Source organism: Acanthochromis polyacanthus, chromosome 19 (genome assembly GCF_021347895.1).
Source record: "Acanthochromis polyacanthus isolate Apoly-LR-REF ecotype Palm Island chromosome 19, KAUST_Apoly_ChrSc, whole genome shotgun sequence".
NCBI classification, from domain to species: domain Eukaryota; kingdom Metazoa; phylum Chordata; class Actinopteri; family Pomacentridae; genus Acanthochromis; species Acanthochromis polyacanthus.
Window position 1 is genome coordinate 8,179,888 of NC_067131.1, and position 6,916 is coordinate 8,186,803.

A 6,916-nucleotide genomic window follows, 5' to 3' on the forward strand; every position below is an offset into this window, starting at 1 on the left:
GCTCAATCCATTTACATTTAAGCACAGCTCTGCTCGGCCTAATTAGTTCCATGGCTCCATTAGTCTACATTGTGGTCAATCCATTCATCACTTTGCATGTTAGTTAAAAGCCCATTTCTCTGATCCTGTCACTGTTCTCTGCCTATTACTGTTTTTTTTTTTCTTTTTAGAAAGGAGAGTGAGGGGGATTATGGGTAACTAATTAACAACAGGATGACATCAGAGCAGGCCCAACCTTACAGGAACCTCGTGGGTCTGATAAACTATGTAAATGATTTAACTTCCACATAAAAGCGATACATGAAAGTGGGTAGATAATACATGTATAAAGACTTCATGTACTGTATATTTAAGAATCAGAAAAAAAATGTAAATGGCAGACGAGAAAGCAAAGGAGAGAGATAATATGAAGGACAGAGAGGGGTGGTAATGATCCCTGCATTGAGAGACTTGGCTCACCCACTGGCATACTGGCTCGTATGGTCCACTGGCTCCAAACTTGCTGAGGTCTAAAACTCACATTACGCCTCAAAAAAAGCAGACAACCAGGACCTCAACACACTGGAGCTAATTAATTCTCAAACATAATAAGACATTATCATGTTTGATGTACAGTTCACATATTCTCAGAGCTCTCTGCTATCACGAAACAAACTGTTTGCAAAAACCTCCTCTGACAAAGAGGAAACAGTGAGTCGATACAGCTGTCACGTCAATCTTGTGCACAAGGATTTTATTTTTCATCAATTTGTTGCCGTTTCAAAAATAAAAGCATGCAGAGCCAGAAGCAAAATGCAACAGACATTTAAAGTACAGAACCCTGGAGAGGTTTACATTTATACTACTTGTGTTTGAATGGCTCTTCTGTTTCTGTGGTTGATTATATCCCACTTGTATTCACTTTACCATGGCCAGGTCACCAACACTTTATGTTTTCTATCTGCTGAAGACAAGTGCAGCAAGTATACCTCTCAGGATGATTCAATGTCTGGTACAGTCCCTGAAAGCGGAACTCATTTCCAGGCCAAGCTACCCCGGAGTCCCAGCAGGGAGACATGAAGCAATCTCAGGCCCGTGATGCCCTCCCACAGTACCCGCTGCCCTCTCACTCCCACATCCTTCCCTTTTATCTGGAATCTATTTTCCTGCTCCCCCCCGTAAGGTAACTTCATATGAAATTTTACATCTCCCCTCTCTGGTTTCCTCTTCCCATGATGGATGAGCTCCACTCTGGGGTGTCTCAGCCTGTCCATCATGCCCTGCGATTAGGAATTAAAAATTGCAAACGTTTCACAATAGCCACCCCCATTTTTCTCCAGCCCCCCTAACGCTGCCTTACATCCCACCACACCTGCCATAGCATCGCCATCACCACCATAACCAAAAGCCTCATCAACGCCACACAGTCACGCAGCCTAACATACTATCCCCAATTCAGATGCACCAAACACCTACATTCATCTAAGTGGGGGGAAAAAAAACATAATTTATTTTGTACTTCCCAGATAATTTACTTTTTTTTCTTTCCTTTCTACAGGAATTCTCCATTTCCCTATAAAATGAAAATTCATCTAGAATTACATCTTATGTCATCATTATGTTTATTAAGCGTGGATGATGTATATGAACAGCGCTGGCTTGCCGCTGAGTGCTTAATGATGCATAAGATTAAGCCGAGGCTCTCAGCTGCGCTGTGACTCCCCTCTGGTACCCATACTGCCGAGGCATGCTGGGAGTACAAGCTCCAAACGGCCATCAGGTGAAAGGAACTAACATCTCTCTTTTTGTCTGTGTGAGTGAGACTGAATGTGTGTGTGTACTTATGTTTTGTGCACACCGCTGAATGGAAGTGTGTTCTTTTCTGCGCACATGCAAGTGCTGAAAAGGAATGGTACACTATCACCGTTCTTTATAGCATCTGTCCACCTATATTAGAAATAACTTGCTTTTTCCTTGCTCACTGTGCTCTGATCATGCCGTTTTCTCCCTTTCATATCTTCCTTTTCTCTACCCCTCTATCCATCCCTGGACCCCTTCTCTCTACGTCCTTCCTCCCTTCATTTCTCTTCTCCCCTTCTCTCAGCCACACTGCTGTTTTGCCGCAGCAGTCTATGACAAAAACATTATCCTTCTGCTGCTAAACAATCCAATAAACCTCTCCACAGGGAGGAAGTTAACCTCTTGTCTGTTCGACTGATGCCTTCCAGACCACGTGACGGCTGCCACAGTAAATTCAAATCATTAGTCTCCTTGCCCCCCATCAGAGAAAAAAACTTCTATTAGTAATGGAGACCTCGTAAGAGACCTTCCGCAGAGAGCACTGCCTTCCCAATTCCCAGTGGAGAAATCCCGCGCAAAAAACTAATTCTACTTTTAATAATCTGTCATCAGGACCAGAGGCAGTCATAAATTATGTGGGGAGCATGTGCGAGAGCGAGCCACAAGAGGGAAATCAGGGTAGAAAATCAGAGCCCAAGTTTGACAAACTTTCCTGAAGATAAATAATAACTTACAAACCGGATTAGTTGTTAAGTCACAGCTGAGTGCATAGTCAAGCCATTCCAATCAGCCAATGCAGATGAAGAATTTATAGGTAGAGCTCATCATTTGTTTTCCTGCTCTCCTCCCTCTTTTTATATGCATGCCACCTTTTCTCATTCCTGTCTCCTTCAAGCTTATTATATTCAGGGCCTGTTGTCACACCCTGGGCTGGTTTTATCATTAACTCCTTGTGTGCCAAACCAAAGACTACGTGTGAAAGCGTTTTTAAGGTGACTGATAAATTTTTGTTGCTGTTGTTTGAGGGATGGGCTAAGGCCAAAAGATGACAGAGGGAGGAGTGCCTGGCTTGTGTTGTAAAGTAAATTCAAGGGCACACTGGGCTCCCCCTCACCAGCTACAGCAATATGGGTGCTCCAGACCTTAATTGACAACTAAAACAAAGGAAATCATCATGGGAAAAGCACAGTGAGGGAGAAAGACACATTTGAAACATGACCATGGTGCTTTGTGGAACTGTGAGAGAAAAGGCTATCAGCCACAAGGGTCTGCTCTTTGTTCCTGTGTCAATATCTCTGTAAACTATCGACATGCATCATAATCGTTCCCTTCTATCAAGTGCAGACTAAAGAACAATCTCCATTAGGTGACAGCGTCCCGGCAGGTTGATAAATGCTCCCTGACGAAAGGGAAGGAATTGCGTAAAATAAAGAGGCATGTTCCAACAAGTCTTGTCAAAATGGTATTGATTTAATCATCTGCAGAAATACACATTCTTGGTTAGTGTAGCGTGCAACGGAGATGGCAGGAGCAGCAGAAGCTGGGATACGCTTTACAGTTGTTGACGCGGAGACGCTCTCCCTCATTGGCTTTGCAGGTGATGAAACACACACTGAGCTGCGCTCTAATTTTTTTTCCCTCTCTCCCTCTTTCCCTCTTCAATCAGATGTTATTCTAAGAAAGTGTCTGCAAATCTGCTTTTCTATTTTTATTTAGGGCCAACAAATATAACTTAATGCGAGTGGGCGAGTCTATATGTAACACACCGCTGTGACCAGCCTTCTCCTTGGCCTCTCAGCAGAATGCAGAGGCGATAGATAACAATAGCCCTCCATCATCTAGACACACCAATGGTATTCCAGCAGCTGAAGTGAGCTGGCCAGAGGTCTGGGAGTGTTTATTTAACATCGGGGTATTGGAGAGTGTGTCTCACCTTGGGACAAATGGATCCCCTTGCCTTCCTCCTTTGGCAGCCTCAGAGTAAACACTGTGGCAGAAAACTGGAGGTCTCATTGCTCTGAAGTACAAGTTCATCAAGCAGGTGGGTAGGTTTGTCATTGGAGTCTCGCTGTAGGAGGGAGCCCCTGTAAAACATGGACCATGCTTTTACACGTATAATGTAAATAGTACAACAAACAGCCTGAAATCAAGCCTGAAATCAAAGCACAAGCAGTGACAGTGTCAGCAAAAGCAGTTGTTTTCTTACAATTGTAATCATTTAGAAGGTTAAAGGGGGTATTATTATCTCTGCACAGCCCATCTGAGCAGTGATGAGGTGAACACAAATAATGTGCGTCCCCTACAGAGGGAAGATGTGTGGCTGCGGCCGCTGGGGGTTGGAGACAATCCCACAGTGACCTGACCTTGACATGTCTGAGTGAAATGGTGGTGGAGGCTAATACCTCATCATATTGAGATTGACTTTGGGCTCACTGTGGTGGGCACCATAAAACAAAGGATAACACTGTGGACAAACAGTTATAAAATATGGACAATTAACATACAGTCCTATAAAGGTAGCATGTTGTTTGCAATCATGATATAAGGAAATATATGAAATTACCATTCAGAGTTCTGCTTATGTGCATCTACTCATCAGCTGATATTTGAAGATTTACAAAAAAACAAACAACTAATAATACAATGCTTGTAACAATTACTCTAAACATTAACTTCATTATTAATGAATAATCCATTTTTTCCCAGTCATGCTACTATTTAGGTTCGGGAAGAGAGAATTTTTTTTCAGATGTTCACAACGCATAACCATTTGAATGCTGTCTACAAAATAAAAAAACAAAACCAGGACAGCAAACATGATGCACAACTTCAGATTTTTGGACACCTTTGCTTATAATGTGAACAGAACACAGTTTCTGTCTGACAGTAAAACCTCCAAAGGAATCATACATGACCACATCATAAAATGTCTACATTACAAAAATGAAATGTCCACTCCTCTGAAATCAGGATATAACTCATCATATCAAGCCAAGACCGAAGCTTCAGACATTATTCAGTCCAGGAGGACAAGTGGAGAGGTGAGGGAGACACCTCATGTGAGCACAGACCTTTATATATTACCTCCTGCTCCAAAGTAAGGACAAAGGGAATGAAGATGACTACCCTGTCACAGGAAAAAAACAGATGAACCAGCCAGACCTGACTGAACTGTTCACTTACTGCAACCTGGGCCTCACACTGCAACTCCACTAACATTTTTTGATATATATTTGATCAATAGCCATTCTTGTGGAGTATGTTCACCCATGCCTTATGTCTGCTTACAAAGTATGTCATATACACAGTGAGGATTTTTTTGTCGTTTTTGTATGTTATTGATATTGATACCATAACAGCGTGCCAAGTGATTTTGATAGAATGTATAATACGGACTATTACACAGATTCTCTATGTTCTGTATGGTAATTCAGGGTTATCATTCAGGAATTACTAAAATTCAGGCATTATTTTTCCTTGCAGCTAGCATGCTACTAGCTCAGTCTTGAGGCCTATTCTACTAATCCTCGCTGGAGTAGCCTGTGAAGTAATCTAAGCTGCTGATAATTGCTACATTCCAGAGCAGAGTGAAAAATTACTACCAGATATCTTACTCTGCGTACTTTTTTTGACCGCTAAAGTAAAATAATAAAGATGACATTGTAAGTTTTGCATGCATTTTAAGTGTCGTAAGCATGATCTAAGCTGTCCTCTGGATATAATACTCTGGCAATATTGAAAAAAGTGTTTTGATAGTAGATCCAAATAACTTGCTTCATCAGACGTAAGTGCTGGTTCGTTACCAAAGACAGGCTCGTTTTGTCCTTAGTTTTTATTGCCAAGCTTGTCATTTTCTGTTGTCGCTTTCCAGATCACAGAGCAAAAAAGGCAAAAACGAACGAGAAAACATCAGATAGGATGCGCAAGGAAGATCATTTATGACTTGAACCAGCCTCAAAATGAGCTAATATTCATACTGAATGGGTATTAGATGAATGCATCACTTAAGGTTCTCGATTCATCTAACAGTTAAGGCAATCTTAATCTTTATGTCGATAATGAAGATGTGTGTGGTATCAACTAGTCAGGGTAATTAATAGGAATGTCACCGACATTGTATTAATAGCATCATGCATAGCATCAATTTAGCATAAATTGTCGTTTTGACAAGTCACTTTAATTAAAACTATCACACAAGAATTAAAAGGACCGTGGTAGTAATTTTGGGAGACTATCAAATAATGCTACCATCTGGTATTTTTTGCATGTCTTCTCCCCGCTAATTATAAGTGATACTCGAAAGGTTAGAGGCACTTTGGCAGATGCAGTGATCACCACCATACTGTCACTGCAATAACCCACAGGTCATTACATTATACATAGCAAAGATACTGTTCTATTATGACCGCCAATAAACATAAATGAGAACTTTGAATGCCCTCGCCACTGATACTATTCTATTGTCATATTATTTACATGTGTGTTTCTCAAATAGCATTTCTTTTTTTTTCAAGCCTTCAGGATCATGTGACACACGAGCCTAAACCGGAATGCAATTCAGTCTTCAGTCAGCGGTGATCTAGCTCCGGTATCAATCTTCCCGACCAGTCTCGGAGCCCAGGAGTGAGCTCAATGTGGACTCTCACTCCTGTGGGCTGTGCCAGGGATGAAGTGAAATAGCACTCCTGTGAAGTCATCTCGCGGACAGCCTTTACAGGAAATGTTGCTTCTTATTCATCCAAATGCAGCAACTGTGCTTCTCGAGCGAGTGCAAGAGTTCTCTCTATGTCAGAGTATTGTCAAGCTTTACATTTTTTCTGCATTTTATTTCCTCTTTCTCCTCCACTTGTCTCCCTTAAACTGTCCCTATAAATAATCATCAAAAGCACAAAAAAAGAGAAACACACTCCTTAAATAGATGTGACAGAGGTAGACAAAGGTTGAAGAGCACATTTTTGTATCTTTAGTTGGTCTGCTTATGGCGATGCATTGCTAAAGCAGAAGTAAGGCAATAACGGATAACGAATTTTGATGTATTTTAAGAGATTATACCGGTCATGTTATAAAGGTTATGTGGTCCTGCAACCCCAAAACAGATAAAATATTACCCACATTGAGCAATGAAAATTCTGATTCC